The sequence below is a fragment of the Clarias gariepinus genome, chromosome 26, assembly GCF_024256425.1.
Source record: "Clarias gariepinus isolate MV-2021 ecotype Netherlands chromosome 26, CGAR_prim_01v2, whole genome shotgun sequence".
Lineage (NCBI taxonomy): Eukaryota > Metazoa > Chordata > Actinopteri > Siluriformes > Clariidae > Clarias > Clarias gariepinus.
Window position 1 is genome coordinate 17,635,245 of NC_071125.1, and position 22,955 is coordinate 17,658,199.

A 22,955-nucleotide genomic window follows, 5' to 3' on the forward strand; every position below is an offset into this window, starting at 1 on the left:
TGTAGCCCAAATCATTGAAAAAGCCAATGATGGGCACGAAAGAAAGGCACCAGAACACCCAGTGCACCATCATCCACCATACAGGATCCAGCAGGCAAAGAGTCCAAGGCCACCGACCCAGCCTCTAAACTCATCGGATACCAATCCAATCAAGCACCCATGCGATGCATGAACAAACAAATCTGATCCATAAAAGCCCCAGAGACCCTGTGAAGCCATGCCCCATGGGGCCAGAGCTGCCTAGGCACAAGGGGAACCCCAAAACTTATGAGGTGGTAATGTTAATAGTTTAATGATCAGAGGGTTTTTTAACACTTGCATAATGCAGTTTCAGATCTGTTCATGGAACATTTTAATAATAAACGACATTACAAACTAAATGACAGACAGAGAGATTTTTATACCCAAGTCCCATCCCACACAGATGGCCATGCAGGTAATATATGACCAAGAATTCTTGGGTTCCTGCTAGAACTACTACTTACTGTATACAGCTTCATGTTTAAACTTACAAACATTTCTGTAATTCTAAAAAAAAAAACGTAGGTTTGCATATTATTGCAAGGTTTATTTATAAAATGCAACTACGCTTAGTCTTCCAAGTCTTCCCAGGGAAACATATTGAACTGTCTTTGTTGTGGTAATTACACATATGCTACAGAACAGATGAACGCACAGAGAGGCAAAGCTGAAGATGACTGAGTTTTCCTTTTGTCCTCTTTTCCCTTGTTTTTCTCACTCTTTGCTTGCTCTGTCCTGCTTTTCCTTCTCCTGCTGTGTGAGACTGAGATGAGCTAATGAGATGACCTTCACCTCTGTTGGCTAGTGACTGGTGGAGCACAACACACACACACCCACACACACACCCACACACACACACACACACACACACACACGCCACTCTGAAATGTGAAAAGGTTAGACATTACTTTCCAGTATCTTTCCGGTTTGTATAAACATGCACATATTTTTACTTAACATATATTCTATCCAATCGATATATATGAAATTACAAATATTTAGATTTTGAAATGTGATTATTAAAAAAAAAAAATTTAAGAAGTGTAAATGTATCTTCTTTTCAATGATTTAAAAAAATCTAAAATGTTAAATATTTCTCTTGGGAACACAGATGCCCATTAGATGGCATATTTGATTGGCATCAAGTAAGAAAGAATAGAAGGAAAAGAAATAGAAAGGAAGTAAAGAAAAAGAGATCTATGGAGCAGAAGGAAGGGAATAAGATTGAAGATGAAGAACAGAAAGGACGAATCTATGAAAGCAGGGAGGAATTTCAAGAATGGATTGGACATTAAAAACAAGAAAGAGAGAAAGAAAGGGAGACGAATGAGAGGAGAAAGAAAAGAAGGAAGGTGACTAGTAATGTAAAAGAGGACGAGGTGGAAGTGAGCAGAAGGAAGGTAATTAGGAATGAAATAAAGTTAATTAAAAGTCAAGATGAATAAAAGGACATACTGTATATATGAAGGAAAGGACAAGGTTAGGGGAGGAAGATATAATAATAATAAACTACATGAAGAAAAAAAAAAAGAAAGAACAACGGAAAAGGAAATAAGCCATTGAAGGAAGTACTGTACAGTAAGTGAGAAGGACTGCACCAGTCTCAGTAGCCTGTATCCAGACAGACAGTAATCTGAATAGCGAGCTCAGTCATTAATGCATCACAGTAATTGAATAAATTTCATGAATTTTACTTTAATCTGTGTAAAAACCCCAAAAATCAGGCCGGTAATTTCTCTTCTGTTGGAAGAGAAGGATGAATGCAGAGCATGACATTTACATCAGAACGGAGATTCATTCACATATTTATAACTCATAACTTTATGAATCATTTACATGCGTGAGCTTTATGTCCGATGTCTCCTGTTCCGATCTGAATTCCTTACATGTCCGTGACTCCTCACGCTACTTCCTGTAGTTCTCTCCGGGTTTGCTTAATCCCAGACCCAGCCCATGTCAATGTTTTGCTCCATTACAACATTCATCAGCTGTCACTTATTCAAGATCATGAATCAATACTAGAAATAAATACTTTCATAACAAACCCGAGATGTAATCATTTAAACACATTTGAGCCTTAGATCTGTCAAGAGTGATTTGTTAATAGGATGGATTTTCACGCAAGTCTAAGATTAGTCCCTACAGACCACTGTTAATCACATTTAATTAGTTTTAGGTTGCCAAATATGCCAAAAGTACCCCGTTGACACTGCAAATGCAGAGCAAAATTTCTAGCAGATACCAAACCACTCTCAGCATGTTTAGATTCATCTATCAGTTGCTTATTAAACTGTCAGGAAGCTGTTGTCCTATATTTATAATGTTGCACTTCCAAATTAATATTATACAGTATTTCATTTTCATCCCTCCCATTTCTCGGCCCAATTTTGATCAGCTGCATATTAAACCACAGCATAACTGTGACACATGCTTGCTTTGAGGGAAATGAATCCAGCCATATGCGTGCTACATCACAGAGCAGGATAACACCTTCAGAGGAAAACGCTATCCGCCCTCTTTTACATACATAAACTCACAGACATGTCACTGTGATTCACAAGAAGGAATGAATATAATGGCACTTGTTGTATCATACCCTGTTCAGTTCTGTCACCAAAATTCACAGAGGTACTAAAATTAGTATTATTAATGCAGAGACAAAAATGTCAAAAGTATGTGAACATCTAACCAGTCACACCCATATGTACATACTGTATGGGGCATCTTATTCCAGGTATGGAAGATTTCCACTTAAGATTGGAAAAAAACATCAAAAGCAATGAGAAGATTAGTAAGGTCAGGAAGTAAGGTCAAGACGAGGAGACATGGTGTGCAGTCAGTGTTCCAGTTCATCTCAAGGGTGTTCAGAGATGTCAAAGTCAGGGTTCTGACTTGAGCAGGTCACTTGAGATTTTACAACCCAACCTTGCATTTGTGACTCACAGCGGGACATTTTCCTTCTAGAACAGGCTTGGGCCTCTGTGTTACAATTTAGTTTAATCTTGATGCTAGAGCATATAAAAACATCCAGACACAAATGTGAGGGGCATAGTCAGGTGTTCACAAACGTGTGGTCATTTAGTGCATGTCATAAATAAAGAAGAGACATCAGAAAGAAAGTAAACCAGCCCACTTTTACAAATACCATACATTTATCCTTTACTATTAATCTTAACAGGGGACTAAGTGACCAGTTGGGGATTTGAGCCCCAACACTGCCAAGTTGCCACTGCTCAGCCCTTGAGCAAAGCCTTTAAACCAGTCTGCTCCAGGGGTACTGTATCCTGGCTGACCCTGTGCTCTGACCTCAGCTACCAAAATTAATTATTATTATGTATTCACCAATCATCACAAAATCATTCCATGCAATCACGATGAAAGTTAATTTAGGACTAAAAAATACTCCTACCTCAGAGTAGGACATAAAAGTAATTTCTGTAACGTTCTACTCTTACTTTCAGGGAAGAGTTGGACTGTGCCAAGGATAGCATACAGTATGACATCACTATTTATGGGACTGAGAGCCGCAGGAGAAGGCTGCAAATTATAGTACAGTAGGTGTTTAACTGTGGAAAATAGGAAAGATGAAATCAGTGCCAGTTTTGTAAAAGCTTTTTGCACATAGACAAAACTTCTAGCTGCATTACGTTATCCTAAGCAGACTTCTCCAGTCACAATTGTCTAAAGCTGTGTAGGACTGTCATAATCTAAAGAAGATGAGACCCTTTTACTTGTTGAGGAGTTAGTAAAAAAGAAATAATTAAAGGAAAATTCTGTTCTATGCTGACTTCTAAAGATTGAGTGGATAGCAATTTGTGAACCCATCAATGCCACCTGTCAGTTTGCCACACGTACCACTGAGGAGTGTGAAAAACTTTAAGCGGTGAAATTTCATCTTATAATGTAATCTCAAAATGTGTTATAAAAAATGCATGACATTTTTCTTCAAACGTGTCTTTTATGAGCTTAGTTTTACTCAATGGTATTAAAAACATCTTTTCTCTACATGCATCGCTGCCTGAACACCATTTCCTCACTTTCCCTAACCCTCTGAAGCTCTCCTACATTTTGGTGGTGATAGAAGTGATTTCCTACTTTAAGAATCTTAAGAAATGGCTTTTACTCCTACTTCTAAAACCAGGACCAAAATTTTATCACTGAGAATTTTTGGTTGAAAAAAATTGGCACATCAACATGGCACGGGTTTTACACCGTCCCATTTTGTCCTAGCTTGGGACCGGCACTGTATCTAGTGGCTGGGGTCCAGGCATTGGCTGGGAATCGAACCCGGGCCTTCAACATGGCAGGCGAGAAACCTATGACTGAGCCACCAATGCTCAGTCTATAGTGTGTACAGTATATATTATATAAACTGGGCGTATTAACCGACATAGGCCATTTAAATTGGACTCTTTAACATAGATTTAAACTGATTTATTTGCACTTTATTGAACCCAACTATCAAATCCTCTTTAAAAATCCGGTTTGTCTCAGTTGAGGGTATTCGACTGGTTTCTCTATCTTTAAACTTTTTCTGTCAGGGTATGCCAGGTCATACCCACGTCTTGAACCAAGGAATAATCACCCACAACTTCTTTCCACACTCCAGTCGACTGCTTCTGTTTTGCTGTCTCATTCAACGTCTTGAGCCCACCTGTTCCTTATCTCATTTATCACTCTCCGCTATATAACTCTCTCACAAACAACCATTTCTTGCCAAATAATTGTGTGCTTGTAGCCCAGTTTTCTCATGCCTCTTGTCAAGTTATTTGGTCTTGCTTTCACGTTGCTGACTCCTTGCCCTTGTTCACGTTTCTCGCCTCAGGGATTGGACCTGTTTGCTACACTGACAGAACTCTCTGCTTTTATCTCTTTCACCCTCGACTATGAACTCTCCTGACAATCTGGATAAATTATCACACTGACTGCATTCACGACTCTGAGCTCCCGTCTTGTACCCATGCCGAGGTCGAATTGCGTCAGGCCATCGCCCTGCAGGGAACGCAGCTGGACGCTAATCAGCAAAGTCATTGGGGATCCGCAGTATGGGACGCTAATGATCCTAGCCTGCACAAATTTTCTGAGGAGATTAGGAGGATATTTGCCCGCTCCCATTCAGACAGGGAGGCCAACTAAAACCTCAAGTCCTCTAATCAACTCATGATCACACCATAGGACACCATACCCATGAACAGTTCCTGCCTGGAACACTAACCTTTTCGATGCATCCGTTGAACTCGAGAATGCCAACCCTCTCCAGACAACGCTGCCAACCCAAGGCCCGTTAGAGGTTAATAAAAACTAAAATATGTCCTGTCCTGAAGTATGTGACACCAGAACCATGCTTTGTGTCATGCTCTGTCCTGTACTGTGAGACGGCTGAATCATGTCTTGTTGCAAGCCATGAAATCCCTAAATCATGTCCTATCCCGAACAATGCAACACTGGAATCGTGCTCTGAGTCATGCTCTGTTCTGTCCTGTAGGACAGCTGAATCATGTCCTGTTCCGAGCTCTGAGGTGCCAGAGTCCTGCTCTGCCATGTACTCTGGGACACCCGAATCATGCCCTGTTATCATCTCCAAGGACCTCGTTCAGGGTCCGGTCCGCTCCAAAAGCCTCGCTGAGGCCCCAACCTGCTCTGAGGACCTCTCTTCAAGTTAGACTTCCTCTACCCTCCACCATGTATCTGATAAACCCCCCTTCCAGGTGTCCCAGACCAAGCCTCTGGCCTCACGCCTACCATCTTCATTCGTCTGTGAGCATGGCGTCATCTCTATGAACATTCTGTGGTGCAATGGGAGACCATTTGAGATTGAGAAGGTTCAGAGAGTTGGGTTCAACAATGGTGGAAATGCAATTTGAATAAAATAAATAAATAAATAAAATAAAACTTATACCCACTTTTACATATTGTCTGGTGCAACAATTAAACAGTTAATCTGATATTAACGTTTGAAAATGTTAAATAAACACAGGGAATTTTACTGTGTGTATGTCCCTAAGCCAAACAAAATTGAAAACAACAAAACCAAGGACCATGTGTCAAATTTCCTTCTCCCAACCAAAGAGTGACATGCAGCCATTCTAGGTCATTCTTTAATGTTCAATTTTTTTTTTTTACCATGCCTTTTTTACTTCAAAAAAAGAAATCAAAAGCACTTCCTTTTACATGTAAACACCGTTTTTGTCAACCACTTTATTAAAGTGCCTGCATTTCATTGCTTTGTGCTGCTGAGCTCTGTGCCTGCGTTTCATTTCTGCTGTTTTTCAAGGGCCTGATTCATAATTAAATAGTGCATTATAGAATGGAGGTTATTCAGTAAGCAGTCTTTGATATATTAGTGTGCAATCAGAGAGATACAGTCCATATTTAATAAAATAAAAAAATAAAGAGAGAGAGAGAGAGCATAAGAGAGAGAACGAGACAGGGTGGACCGCACCTTTGAAATGCATTTAGAAATGACAAAATACTCCAGAGCGAGCTAAAAAAAAAAAGTCAGAGCAAAATGACAAATGAAAAAAGGCTAAACATTAAACGAATGACATTGCATTAACATCATAGCAAATGGCATGACCTGTAAGCAGTAAAATGTTTTATTAGGGATGCATCAGTACCCATACTAGAATACTCATTTACTCATATTCATAAAAAACACTCTGACATTCATGCCCATGACTCAGGTTTGATGTATTTTAATGCGCAGATGTCTCAGATGGGAAGAAAGGCAGCAATTTTTTACATATTTCATCACGTACTGTACTATAAACGATGCCAATCAAAGCGACTCGGACTGCAAACAGTTCGCTGTGAGAATACGTTACAGGTTCGAACAATATCTTCAATTGAGTGCGCGAGGGCAACAAACATAAGTGCACACGGCGGTATCTGTAAGTGTCGTCATTATAAACGAGCACACACAAATGAATGCCCAAGTGTGAATCAGTGAACGCACTTCTGCTGCTGCGAGCACGGAGCCTTGAGATACACACCTGCTCCACACGATCTACACTCTGCTCCAGATTTAGGGTGCAAATCACTACACCTTGTGCTTACGTTTTCCTTGCTCAGCATGCTCAGGTCAGCCATCCACACATTCTTCTATTACAGATACAGGGGTACCTTGGCATAGAACTGTATCCGTTCCGGAGGCGAATTAGTTCTAAGGGCGAAATTTCGTATTGTGAAATCATATTTTCCCAAAGGAACTAATGTACGTAAATGCACATAATCTGTTCAAGCCACCCAATATTACCCATTTTTTAACACTATAATTATATATGGCTCCATTTTCTCCTTGTTCCTAACATTTTTGGGACCCATGCACAAAATGCAAAAAAAACACAAAGAAAAAAACTTCGCTTGGCTTTCCACTAAACGCAAACTGAAAACTTGCAAAGTTTTAGTTCTTAAGGTAAAAATTCGCAAGGCTAATAGCATAGCATTTTCGACACAAATCTTCAAAAAATTGTCGCTAGCCATAGTTGTTCTGTCATCCTACTGTACATACTGTATCTTTCCCCACGGGAAATGTGTCACGGTATGTGAACTGCACAGTACCTGCAAAGTTAAACCATAGTACTGTGAAATACAGTTTTATTAATTCTGTATATATGTAGTTATATCTGTGTCTCATTAATAAGTGGAAAAGAATTTCGCCTGCACATACACAAACACACACACACACACACACATTATATTTTCCGCTGTATTTGCACGCAGACAAACGCTCACGCTCATGCTAATCTTTTGCTCATCACAGTCGCCAAATCACACTGAATAGGATTGGTGCTGAAAACCGGCCCTTCTCCAATTATAAATAGGTCAAATATCAAATCAAATTCAATTTTAATTGTCACATACACAGTCATACACAGTACGATATGCAGTGAAATGCTTATACAACCGATCCTGACCTTAAAATCTAAATTATCAATAGAAATAAAAAATAAATTAGAGAATGGAATAAAGAATGAAATATAAAAACCTTCTTACTAGAATAGAGAAAACCTGCAGAGAAAAGAACAAAAAATAAAATACAAATATAAAATATAGACATAAAATTTTTTTTTTTTAAAACCTAGCTGTACAAATATGCAAAATGTGGAAAATGTGCAAGAATGGGCAAAACTAAATGGATATAAATGTCCAGAAAGTATGCAAAAATGATTATATCATTAAAAATATCATTACTACGACTCATATTGTGCAATATAAGTATTTTCTTATCAAAACACTGAATCCAAAATATTACTCACTCACTGTCTATACCGCTTTATCCCGTATACAGTACATGGTCTCGGGGCGACCTCAAGCCTTACAAGCATCACAGGACTACAAAATGATTTTTTTAAAAATATTTTAAATATTTAGCAATTAGTGGGGCAAACTATTTGCTAAGCTTGTTTGATATAAGCTGTGCTGTTGGTAAACAGTGTGATGCTAAAGTTAAATATTCTGGTAACATGACAAACAGTTTGCTAGCATCCAACAGCGAACGCTGGACACGAGCTGAAACAAGATTCCCAGCCGTTTAGATAAAGTCAACTTTTATTACATCCTCTTGAGACCCGAATGTCCTCATATGAGGACATGACATTTTCTCCCAGCGACACCGTCTATATGTCCTTGTACTGTACCATCCTCATATGAGGACTGTGGGTATTATTCTTTTGCCAAACCATGAGGAGAAATGACTATGTACACTTCAGTCCAGGTCTCAAGAGGTTAAATAAAGCTTTCATGGATAGAAAGATTAAGAAGTACGACTCAACATTATTCTTAGTTTGGAAAAAAAAAAAAGTGTAATATCAAATCGGGGTATTTACAAAATTGTAATGTTTACAGAATTGCTAAACAAATCAAATCAGTTTATCAAGGTATTGGGATAATATCTTATCAGCTGGCCCCTAGTGATCTCAATCCCTATTACACTGTACTGTATATGGCAGTCCAGACTCCGGGCCAGATCCGGACCGCACAGTAACTCAATCTAGACCCTACAACTCATATATTAGTTATACAATTATGGAATGTAATACATTGTAAATTTACTTCTGTGAAATTTAAATCTAAAAGGGCTTATTAATAAATTTTACCTGAAATATACAGTATCTCCTGAGTTATGGCAGGCCTAACCTGAGATTAAGGTTAAACGTAACTGTTTCCCTGTTTGACCTGTATGACATCACAGCTGACGAGCCTACAGTATGACAGAGTTTAAAGGTTGGCTAATAGGTGCCTGTTTAAAACTTTGCCAGTTAATTGAATGCAGATTTTGCCATTTCTCACACTAAGGCTGCTATGCATTTTGATAGTCTTAGGGTCCATTCACATGTTGCATCTTTTGTGTGCTCAATTGTGTTATTTTAAATGGAGACAGGCAACAAGCACACTCACAGTAGAGAGTGACACCATTGTGAAACTTGTGCGATTTCTGAGATCGCACAAGAACCATCCAATCATCTTTACTCTTCCTGTCTTCCGTTTTCTTCATGCTTGAAGGATGGAAAGCACCCAAGCACTTAATTTATTTGCGGACAATAGGAAAAAAAAAAGTAACAGATCTACCTCAGGGGATTTTATTATACCCTGCAACTTCTTTGTCGTCAAGCATTGCGCTGCTCGTGGTCGTTAGGCAAGGACAGACGCCACAGGAGCGCGAACGCTTTGGAGATGATAAAGCAGCGTGGCTGGCATTTCCTATATATTTTTTACACGTTTTACTTTAAAACCATCTTGGTATTACAGTGTCTTGTTGTGTTGTCCTTTATGGTCAGTTTGTTCTATCGATTTATTCAGGCATCAAAACATTGAAAAGTTGTAGCTGTTTTGGTTCATAAACAAAAATTTCTTTTGAAACGTACAGTATTTTAAATCTTGTGGTACAACATAAGAGGGTCAATACCTCTTTGTCCACCAAAAAAAAAACATCAAGCCTCATATTGCTTTCAATTAAGTTTAATTAAATAACTGAGTATGACAGGAGCACAGTGGTGTAGTGGTTAGCGCTGTCGCTTTGCACCTCCAGGGTCCACTGGTTCGATTCCCAGCCAGACTCGGTTCCCATCTCTGTGTGCATGGAGTTTGCATGTTCTCCCCGTGCTTGGTGGGTTTCCTCTGGGTACTCTGGTTTCCTTCCGCAGTCTAAAAACCTGTAGATTAGGCTAATTGGCGTTCCCAAATTGCCCGTAGTGTGTGCCCTGCGATTGATTGGCACAGGGTGTACATGGTTTCGTGACACAGGCTCCAGGCGACCATACACCCCCCCACAGCCCCAAATACAGGACTGGATAAAGCGGTATAGATAATGAGTGGGTGAGTGAACTGTGTATGATGCATTCTATACTACAACTTAATTTAAATACTGAAATTTTTATTTTTATGTAAGACAAGGGGATCTTCAAGCACAATGATATTTGTCTCCCTTTTTTTGCCGATCTGAAAAATGATCCGACTCGTGACTCAAAAACCGTGAGCCAAGCCGTGAGTTCTGTGATCCAGCACGTTGCACCCCTCCAAGCAGCACAATGCAGCAGCTAACACAAAAGGCGAACAAGTTGCCTATAAAAGGGCTAAGTAGGTTACACATTCAGAATACAAGTTCCAACTACAGTACATATACATAAAAAAAAATTGTGACCGAAATTCTAGGTATGAATCTGTATTTATTATATATTATTACAAATACTGTAAGCTAGTAAGCAAAACTGCTTTTTATTTAGAAACTGAAAATCTAAAAAAAAATCAGCACTGGAGCTGCACGATGCGTGTTATTGATGCACCTTATTTTCCCTGTTTGAATGATTCTTTTTCCTCAGCCGTTTTTCTCTCAGAATGCCTGAGTACTTAACTACTTAAATACACATTTCCCATTGTCATTGAAAGGTCCTGTCCTCCCCATTAAAACACAAGAGGCCCGAATTCCCACCATCCAAACTAACACCCATGCATTTTGTGTGTTTTTCTCTTCCACACTCCAAAGCCACTTCATTTAAATGCTAAGTAGTTTTTTGCACTGTAACAAATTGTTTATCTGCACACATACCCCAACAGCTAAAAAAAAAAAAAAAAAAAAAGGAAAAAAAACACACTTGTCTCTAGGGAGCATGTAGGGCACACTAACCTTTAGCGGGGAACATTAGTTAAAATGTCAAAAATGAGGCAGGAGCTACACATGCACACAGGGACGCTACAAAAATAGCAGAGAAATAATGTCAAAAACGCAAATGTAGGTCAATATTGGGGTTTCTCAGTGTGTTTGGCTGCAACAGCATGCAAACATGTCCTTGTTTTAAAAGAAAGGACGTTCGTCGACCTTACTTCTGATGCAAAAGGAACAGAATCTTCCAGAAAAACTAAACTGGGGCTCTGCTTGGTTCTTTCATCCTTTACTGTACAGTAGGTGCTCTGGGGCAGGATGCTTAGAATGAATAAGACAGAAATTATTAACATTGTGGTGATGTCATTGTGCTGTAACAAATATGAGCTCAACTTACACAGGTGAATAGATGCCCGTAGTTCAATGATAAAATGCATGCAACAAAAAGATATTAATATGTAAAATACTATTATAATATACTTTGTTGACTTTCCTTTAACAGCTTTAGGTGCAACATCTAGCCTAGGTAGAGAATAAAGGCGTTTCTTTAATAGAGCTTTAAACAGCACAAAAGACTTTTTCAGAAGGCCTGTGTCAACCGGGTTGTGACTCTATTAACGTTTTAGCCGTTTCTTTAAATTAAACTATTATACGGTAGAAAGAGGGATTTCGGGATTGGCAGTTATTTGTCTCTGGGACGGTTCACCCTGAGACTGAAACTTAAGTGGCACGGATCAGTGCCAAAAATCTTTTTTTTTAAATGACTAATTAAAGAAAATGCTTATCAAACTGTGCATTTGGGTTTTCGGATATGTTAGGTAGACCCAAAGTTGTCATTACTTTTAAATCACATAAATTTTACCCCAGTGGAATATGGCAATGGTGCAAATTTGTCAATTATTATTATTGTTATTATTATAGAAACAACCAAAAACAACAATAAAACCATGTATTCATTCATATACATCTAGGAATTTGGCAAATGCCCTTATCCAGTGCGACTTACTTTTTTTTTTCTCTCATTATACATCTGAGCAATTAAGGGTTAAAGGCCTTGACTGAAGGGTGAAGGGTGATCGAAGGGTTTAAATCTTGAATGTTTTGAACCATAGTCCAATGCCTTAAAGGGGTCATACAGGCCTACATGCACTTTTTTAAGCTGTTTGAACTGAACTGTGTGTTAGGAGAGTGCGTACACAACCACTCTACGATGATAAAAAGCCGCCCAGTGATTTTCTTTTCATTTATTACAATAACATGCCCCCTCTGAAATCAGGCCAATCACAAATGCCTGTCGATGTGACGCCACACCGACAGAGGCCGCTCCTACACTAGTTAATTGACACTGGTGTTTTAGCAAAGACCCGCCCCGAGTGAGAAGAAGCTGTCGGCCATTGTTTTTCGCCGCTGGAGCAAAATGGCGCCTAAGCGAGTGTTGTGTACAGTTGTTGGATGTAATAGCGAACACAGCAGTGGTCATTCACTACCTAGGGTTAGTGACCTAGGGTACCTACCTAGGGTTAGTGACCTAGGGTACCTACCTAGGGTTAGGTATCTAAGCCACTGAGGACGCAGTGGCTGAATTTAGTTTTTAAAGCTAACGTCCCCGCCGATTTACCTAAATGCGTTCATGTTTGCGATAATAATCATTTTTCACCAGACTGCTTTATAAACGCGGGTCAATATAAAGCAGGCTTTACTAGGAAGCTGCTCCTGAAAATCGGATCTGTACTAACGCTTCGTGTTCCTGCTTCATCTTCACAAGGCTCGGTGAGTGTGATTTATTTTACTATGACTCTTTGCAGATCGCCTTTTCTAATAATCACGATGAATGCGGAGTGTAAGTTAACTTATACTCTCATAGAACATGGTTATGGCTTCTTCTCTATGTACATCCGTCTCTATATAATCCCTAATCGCCCGTTTATAATAAACAATGCATTAAGGTGATTGTCTAGTTGCAAACTGTGTACGTAGTCGGAAAACTATATTATGCTTACCTTTGTAACGTTAGATGGTTTATAACGATGTCTGTCGAAGATTAAGAAGTCATGTAAACACATCAGTAAACACATCGCGTTCCGTATCTCTCTCAGTAAGCTTCTCCGCTTTATGTTGTTGTTGCTCTCGGCAGCGCAACAGCCTGTTAATTCATGCACATGCAGTGATGAGAAAGACAAATCGAGTCGATGCATGTCCATTCTTTTAATTTCTGCGTTGTCAGGCGATATTACAAACTTCCGCGTAGGTTCCGTATTTAAATCAAACCAAAAACGACTGAAGGAAACAGGCTCGGGCTCCATATTCCATAGTTTTCCAGTTTGGACTGCATTACCCACAAAGCACTGCGTTGTGGGCAATGCTTTGTGGGTAATGCAGTCCAAAGCATTGCCCGCATTGGACTACGCTTCCGTGGCTATACCCCACGTGTGTTGTGAAGACACGCGCCACAGAACTGGGGGGGCGGGCTCGGCAGAGGTCATGAGCATTTAAATAAGCATGTACTGAAACAGGTTGCTGAGAACAGAGCTAGTTTTTACCAGTTAAAAGTAGTGTTTTTTTTACACAATAATTTTGAATTTTTAATTAACGTATAATACAAACTTTTCATTAGGACCCTAAAGATCATATTAACATTTAATGAAAAATGGGATGTGTAGGACCTTTAATCACTGAGCTACCCTAGTATTTTGCTCTATATTGGATAAAAAAAAAAAAAAACTCTTAATAATATTGCCTATGTAGTGCCGAAAACTGTCACTTCATATTGCAAAACCCTGACCCCATATATATTTATTAAAACAGACAGTAGCTATGGCTAAAAATGCTCTGGGTTTTAAGGGCTACAGATGGATATATTCCAAAACCCATGACAATGGTGACAAATTGTGGTCCGTGCATTTTTATTCTAAAACTACGGGGGTCTATTTATCCCTTGATTGTCTGCGTAAGTGCTTGAAAATAAGTTCAAGCTGCTGGAAAACAAACTGTACTCATGAGCCGAGTTCCATCGGCTCCCCAGCTGTGGCTACCAACAGAAATGCAAATCAGATTGTCGTCCAGAACCTTTTTTTTTTTCATTCTGGCTTTACACAGCAACATTTAACCAGAGTCCGTGCTTTTCTGAATTGGGTCTGGCAACGCCCCAGGGCGGAATCACACTAAGCTCCTATTGAGCATCGACTTCTGAGAGTCCAAATCGCTCTGACAGCATTATGGATTTTCCAGAAGCTGTTAACTTAGTGTGGAGATCAGGTGCTTAACGAAGTGCAATTAACAAAGGACTGAGAATCTCCCATATACCCAACTCCCACACGCAAGCTTTACATAATCGTACTTACCTAAAGAAAAAGACAGTAAATAGGATATTATGTGACCAAAAGTTTGTGAACAACTGACTGTCACACCCATATGTGGGCCTTCCCTAATCAAGCAACACAAACGTCTGGAATGTTGGAATGTAGTGTGCACTCTGTTGCATTATGAATTCGCTTAAATATTGTGGCGACCCTTCTCAGAAAAGTGAAAGCCAAAAGGAGCAAACTCTATATTAATGACTAAGAGTTTGAAATTGGCACATATCAGTCAATGGGCAGACGCCCACATATTTTTAGCCATATCTATAAGTATCTTTAGTCGTATCTTATAAATGTAGTTAATTAAATTGGTATTTGGGGTTCTGTTTGTTATGGTACGTTCTCTATTAAACCAAACAGATTTATTTATATCGGGGTCATGTGACACAGGCAGACGGCACAAAGGCCTAGTGGTTAGTTGTTAATCAGTTTCCTCCCACCGACTTTCCCGTAGTGTGTAAATGAGCATGTGAGTGTGTACATGTGAGTGTGCCCTGTTTTGGATTGGCACCCCATCCTCGTGCCCTAAGTCTCCTGGAATGGGCTCCAGGCAAACCTGTATACAGAATAAAGCGGTATAGACAATGAGTGAGAGTGAGAGTAAGTGAGGACACGGGCAAATGATTATATGACTTCTGATGGGAACTGGTTGCCCCAAAACAAATTTATGGGTTTTCACTTCATTGGGAGTAAATACTTATGCAATCAGGAGCCTTAAGATACAATTTAAAAGTTTATGTACAGTATGTAGGTTCTCCGCAGCAACCTTGTTTCCCCTCTTGTCACTGATCATCTTTCATCATATGCATCTGTTTCTAAATAGTTAATGTCTTACATTATTCTTGAATGATTTATACATCACTGTGTGCTTTAACACACACACACACACACACACACACACAAACCTTCCTTTGCAACTGGTCATGTACAGGGACTGGACTGAAAATTAGAGCCAAAAAAGTTTTATAGAAAGCCTAGAGAGCTATTCCTCAAGACTGCATAAAAATACAAGAAAGGCTGACTCTTTGAAATGAAAACATAAAGAAATGAGTGGTGGCTCAAGACTAACAGTGTGATATTGTAAATGTACTACAGTATGTAACATATAACCTTGCTTATGTCAATTTAAATTGCAGGTTAACTGCAGCAAAATATAGCGGGTGTAAACTTTTGCAAGGCACAGCATGACTATATATAATATAAAATAGTACATTTTTCTTGGTAGGATTTTTTTTTATTTGACTTTTTTGGAGGCAAATACATATCCTAATGCAAATGTCTTCAGGTCATGATAGTGCATGTTGAACCATGGAAGAAAAGGTTGGTCGAAAGTACACACTGAATGCCAGCGATACTTGTGCATTGATGCCTAAGGTAAAGAAAAACAGAAAAAGCAGAAGAGCAGCCATTCTTCAGGTGACTGAGAATGTCAAGGCAGGACGTGATCAGACTGTCAGCAAGAACAGTCTGTCCACGACCACATCGAGGGATATTATAGTAGAGTTGCAGTGCATAAACCCCTCATTACCAAGACGAATGCACATTTGGGAGTTCAGTGGTGCAAGAACCACAGAGACTGGTCTACAGAGAGCTGGAGGGGAAAAAAAAAAAGTGATAGTGTCAGATGAGTCATCCTTCGCCATATTCTCAACAAGAGCATGTGTGGCATTCATCATCACCAGAACAGTGCAGGGACGTTCTGACTGATCATCCCGTAATGATAGGTTTTCTATCCTAATGGGAGTGGTCTATTCCTGGATGACTCCGCCTCCCACCCACAAGGAAATGTCTGCTTGAACGGTTTGATGAGCATGAAATAATATGTCATGGCCTTCACGGTTACCAGATCTTAACCCCAATAACCACCAATGACAGATTGTGGAGTGACATGCTAGAAAGGGCTCGCCAACACCGTCATCAAAACATCAGCTGATGGAAAAAACTTTTGGAACAGTGCTGTTCATCATTATAGTACAGTCCCAGAGACGTATATGATTTATGTCAAGGTGCTCTGAGGCTGTTCTGGGACATTGTGGTCCAACATCTTACTAAAACACTTCCACATACACATGCAACGAGAGAGAGAGAGAGCGAAAAAGAGAGATAAAGCAATAGAGGGCAATACAAGGGATTGAGAGAGACAGTAAGAGCAAGGCAGGGTTAACAACGTCACACTAAAATGTACGGAGAGGAAACAAGATCAGTGAGGGAAAAGTACAGAAAGAAAGGCTGGGAAAATAGAAGTAGGGAGACAGACAGGACAAGTGAGACAACAATAGATGATATGGAGAAAAAAGCAAGAGGGTGGGAGACAACTGGAAAATGAGAGCTTAGAGGAAGAAACAGTCAACAAAAGTGTGGGTTAGAAAGAATGAGAGAAAGAATGTGAATAACAAACAACAACCAAACCAATGTACTGTATATCAAGGTGGATTGCTATTATTTGTGTCTTATTCATTTCAGAAAAGAGAATAAAGAAACAACAGTGAGGAAATGATGTCATCAGTTTACAGCCGATTGCATATGAGATAACGAGACCTATCATATTCCACCGATGTTCCACAATATTAAATGTAAGTATAAACAGATAAACATACAACATATGGAATGACGCTCTGTCAAAGACTATTTGCCCGTAACAGTGTTGCCCTGTTGTGTTTTATTACTTAACCCAAAAATTTAAACCTTTGAACAATATGACAGCAAAATGAGATAACTCCACTTTACTTTTTATAAAATAGTAAAATACTATATTTTCTATCGGTTTATATCTCCACCTCCAACGGTTGTGACAAAATGAATAAATCAGCCTGCAGTTCAAACTCGTGCTTTGATCGTCTTTTGTAGTGCGTCACTGGCAGCAACTTGGACCAAGAAGTGTTGGAGTGCTGAGGTTTGGTGCACACAAAACCATTTTAATTACAGATAGTGTTAAAGATCATAAGGACCATTAAAACAATAATAAAGTTCAGTTTCCTGCATCATACAGTAAGATACCTTCTGTACCATTTTTAGTTTCACTTGAAGACATAATGTTATCATAGTACATATATGCTCACTGTAATGTCCATAAGTGCATTAACTGGCTGCCTATACTGTACATCTGTAGTCCATAAGATCATTATATAGCTCAAATATCCTTATAATAAGATAATAATAATATGGAGCGAACAGAACCAGACATAGCAACGGCAACAGCTTCCCAGCACACAGCATGCACATCTCATGTCTACTGTACATAAAGCACTTGTGTATTTCTTAAGTGTTATAGCCTTATGGCTCAGCTTTTTTTCCCCTAAAAATATTACCATAACATACATCATTATGGCTCCCAAATGAGCAAAAAACATTGCTAGTAATACAGTAGCAGCAAGAGGGGGAAAAAAGAAAAGTGTTGATTTGGAAGTAAACCAGAAGGTTACACTACAGTATCCCACATTGCTTTTTTAAGTATATAATTTGGTGTTCGAAAAACATCCAAATCACACAATGTCCCACCGCACAGAATGCATAGCAGACATTACACAACACCATACATGTAGTTCCTGAATGGTGGAGTTTCTGCAATGGCTATGGCTTTTTCCTGGATCCAACATTCTCCCAAAATACTTTGAATGCATTTCATTCACTCAAGCCAGCCACTGATCACGTGACAGATACAGTAAAAGCGATGTGATGAGTGATGGCTTTTCAGGATGAGTCATTGTTTGAAACTTATAAAAATGTAGAAGTTCAATGCTTCTTCAAAAAGGATATACTGTATGGAGGTTTTTAAATGGCATGTTTTATTATAAACAACCTCTTAATATTTGCCAGAATAAGTAAACATCTATTTTTGCTGATAAACAGTTTATTTGGAAAGTTGCCAGCTAGCATGATTATCCAATAGATGCTCCCCTCAGTCTTGTATTTTGCAGATCAATGAAAGGAAAAACTCAAAAGTCAATAAATTTGCTGCTTAAGGGTTTTAAATATTTTATTTATAATTCATTTATCCACTATGGATAGGCTAATATTGTCATTAATATTATTAGTCATGTAATCCAAAAAAAAAAGATAATTATCAAAAATTATAATTTTTTATAAATAATTATATGTCATATCAATACAAGCTATTCTATCCAACTAATGCTAATTATGTTTTTAATTAATGTTTGGACAAAATAACTACTGTTGCCTCTACTAAACCATTAAAGGTTTTGGTGTAGACTATTAAAAGGTACATGCGATGCTGCAGTCTGTTTGTGCTAATCTAACCCTTGTCTTTATATTTTATCTTTACCAATAAAGTGTTTGAATTACAAATTGTTAAGCAAATGTGACAAAAACAAATGGTTTAATTACACTAGACATCCCCACCTGGTTCTGCCTCAGTGGAATTGTCCTTACATTGCTCTTTTAAATCCTCCTTCAGTTTAGTTTACCCTTGGCTTCTATTTACATTTTTGTTTTCTCTTACAAAACAGTAATTTGCTCGCTCTTGTCCCAAATGGTCAAAGCAACACAGCTGGCATTTGTAATTTGCATAAAGTTAAAACTTTTTCTCATTGTTTATTATCCCGCAATACCTTACTCACTTATTCATAGCTTTTCCATTAATAATGACCGGTCATCAAAATCAGTGACATAAACAGGACTTTTTAAACATGCGCCACGGTCTCTAGTGAAACTGAGCCTAGGGCACATTCGTACCTTTGGAGACGCTGTCGTGGGTTCTTGCCTCGCCCTGACATTTTTATTATATAGCTTTGCAGACTATAAATGTCTTCTATGCATCCATCTATGGCATGAATATAGAGCATCCTCTTTTACAGCAGAGTAATGAAATGGACAAAGAATGTGGGTCAGGCTGGAGAAAACTGCATAAAGCTGGATTAACATGACTAAGCTGAGTTGAGCCTCTGTAGATATCTGATACATTAAGATTTCGATTTATTTGGTGGATTAAAATGAGTTAATGTGATTGCAATAGAATAGTTCAGATATAAGAGATACGCAAGGTTGGAGCTAAATCTGTAAACAAGCTGTTGATCTGTTTTGATATACTGTATATTAGAGAAGGAGATAAAAATCTTTTCAGTTGCTTATCGCAATTCTTTTCTATGGCAATTCATGTATCGGCACACTGACTGCAGAATAATTTCAATTGATTTTTGTTTATATGTTTAAATGTGATGTGGTGATATGATGCAGTTCCTCTGTAATCTCACAGAAGCACTTTAATCTATTCACACATAGGCAGTAAGCACAGGATCCTATGTGTTTTTGTGCAGAAACATAAAAATCATCTGATCATAATGGGTCTTAGTATTAGGCAATTACAACCTTCCAGTCAAAAGTTTGGACACAAGTTTGGATTTATTTACAGTACTACATTCTAAAAAAAAAAATTCTAAACTAGGAAATAATACATATAACATTGGATAATTAAGTAACACAACAACAAAATTAGCTTTTTTTTAAGACATGAAATACAGCTGCTCTGGGATAGTTCTTGCAACTGGCTCTCCTGATGACCATCCTAGGAAAGTAAGACCAAAATTTACCTCTGCTGCAGAGGAGAAGTTCATTTAGAGAGAGTTATTTAGAGCAGATATCACCAATTTACAGCACCTCAGATCAGAGCTGTTATGAAGGCTTTACAGAGCAAAAGTAGCACACACATCCTAATATCACCCGTTTAAAGAAAATAATTACATATTTTGGATGCCTTCAGCATTGTTTTGTTATGAAGAAAAAAAATACATCGGGAAAGTCCATGAAATTAGAAGACGTGCACAAACTTTTGACTGGTAGTGTAAACAAAAAATGAAAAAGACAAGTTACTGCTTCAACGGGATTTAAGAGGGTAAGTTGTAGCCAGGTGCTGCTAATAATCAGCCCTTGATTAATTAATCATTAGCAGGTGTGAAGGCTTCTATAAAAGCAGAAGTTTTGCCAGTTTGCTGGTCTGGAGCTTTTAAGTGTGTGTTAGCACAATGCCAAGAGGGAAAGACATAAGCAATGCGCTAAGACAAGCAATTGCTGCAAAGGGTCTGAAAAAGGTTATAAATCCATTTTCAAACAATTTGGAGTTCAATGTTTTATAATCCTCACTGTGAGCATGTTAAATGTTAAAGTCCATCACTGCACAATTAGAAGAAGACTGACTAAATACAGTTTGTTTGGAAGGGTTGCCAAGAGTAAGCCTCTACTCTCTTCTTCTCGTCTAAAAAAACATGGAAGTATGATGCACAAAATGGCATTTGTAACCGCATCTGAATAAACCACAAGACATCTAAAACAATGTCCTATGGACAAATAGGACCAAAGTGGAGTTGTTCGGCTGTAATGCCCAGTTCCATGTTTTGAAAAAAACAAAGAGTATTTCAGCAGAAACACTTCGTACCCACTGTCAAGCACAGCGGTGGAGGGGTGATGATTTGCACTTATTTTGCAGCCATGGGACTTTGGCATTTTGCAGTTATCGAGTCGACAATGAACTCCTCTGTATATCAAAGTATTCCAAAGGCAAGTGTGAGGCCATCTGTCCAACAGTTAAAGCTGGGTCGAAATTGCATAATTGCAACAGAGCAATGATCCAAAGCACACCAGGAAATCTACATCAGAAGGGATGATAAATAAAACACAGTTTTGGAATGGCCTAATGAAAGTCCAGACTTCAACCTACAGTAACTTAAATGTTGTTGATGGACCTTAAGAGAGCTGTGCATAAGCAAATGCTGGAAAACTTTATTGAACTTAACCTATGTTGTAAAGGAAAATGGGCCAAAAATCCACCAAAATGATGTGAAAGACTGATAAAGTCATACAGGAAATACTTTCAAAGAAGTTATATGCTGCTGGAGGTGGATCTAAAAGCTGATATTATATATATTTGTAATTGGGATATTTGTAAAATCATGATACTAACAAAATCACAATAGAAATTGCCAAATATTGTATTGGATGACAACTTATGATTTCCATAATTTTGAAGCAAAAATGAATTACTGTAACAGCTGTCCTTAATTAACACTTTTCTATCAAAGTATCATCATCATTGTTGAAACGCAGTGTTTTAAAAATTTCTTTGTTACTGATCGTAATACATCCTTTAGGAATTATTTTCCTTTAAATCCAGTTTTCTTTTTAAAGTTGGACAGAAATAAATTAAGTAATAAAGGCTTGTGCCTGTAAACAAGAGCAAACTGTTATAATGAAGAGTGTTTGGGGTAAAATAATGTATGCCTGCTGTATAGTCCATTCTTAATAAATATCAGATTTTAATATAAATAAATATGTAAATGCTTAATAATTTATGCAAAATTAATGAGTGATAGAAAAGGAAACAAGTAAGAAAGTGTTCGGGTAAAAAAAATTAAGAATAATATGGAGGGTATTAAAGGAAGTTAAACAAGGAAGGACGTAGGTTAAGGAAGGTAGACGAATGAGCAATGGGACAGGCAGAAGAAATAAATACAGAATTTACTGTAAGAGAAAAGGAAAGAAAAGATCGAAAAAGGAAAGGAAAGGAAAATAGAAAATTGATAGACTTAAAAAGAAAAGAAGTAAAAAGAGATATGTAGGATTTTAAAAACAAGCAAGGTGGGAAGGCAAGGAGAAAAGAAGGAATAATAGAAAAACTAAAAGAAAAAGAGAAAGAGTAAAGGAAAAATGGACAACATAAAGACAGGAAATAAATATAGAACCTAATTGAGATAGAGATGGTACGTAAGAAAAAAAGGAGAGAAAATAAAAGGATAGACAAATTAATACAGATAAAAGAAAATTAAGAAACAATAGAGAAGAATAGAAAAATCTTAAAGAACACAAAAGGCTAAAAAAAGAAAAAGATGTTATAGTTTAAATAGATTGACATTTTGCTAGTTTTTACTAAAAATAAAAGTATTTCTATATTATTTGTTTTTTTAGCCATTATTTTATACTGTTTATTTTTATTCATCTTACATATTTTACTAAGGTGCAAATTCTGCCTTTTTTATCAACATGTTGCACTGATGCACTTTTAGTGCAGAAGTAAAAAAGAGAAAAGAAAGCAGGACAGATGAAAGGAAAATAGTGATGAGAAATAAAGCAGAGGACGGATCCGTGGTGTGTGTGTGTGTGTGTGTGTGCGCGCGCGCGCGCGCGTGTGTGTTACTAATCACAGCATTTCAGTAGAGTCCTGCCATGATCTTGATACCCTGTATCAGACTGGTACATTAGTAGTTATAACACACACACACACACACACACACACACAGAGATTAGAGTCGGATTTAATACGAAACAAGTAAGTAAAAGTATGCGGAATAAGTTTAGTGTTGCTTTTTAAGAGCGAGTGAGCACAGAAACACTAAGTGACCCTGGAGGATTTAATAATAAGCCGCTGAGCCCAAACCTGCCTGTTGTGTTTGTCCCACTTCCCCATCAGCACCATCATATAAACCTTCTAATAAACCCACAGGCGAGCACAGCTGGAATAAACACGCTGC

The 22,955-nt window shown here is 38.2% G+C and overlaps 1 protein-coding gene across 2 annotated transcripts in view; it reads right to left on the reverse strand.

Annotated features, from left to right (window-relative positions):
- The window catches only part of dok6 (docking protein 6), a 106,539-nt gene that overhangs the window by 83,320 nt on the left and 264 nt on the right, over positions 1–22,955 (reverse strand). The window lies entirely within an intron of this gene.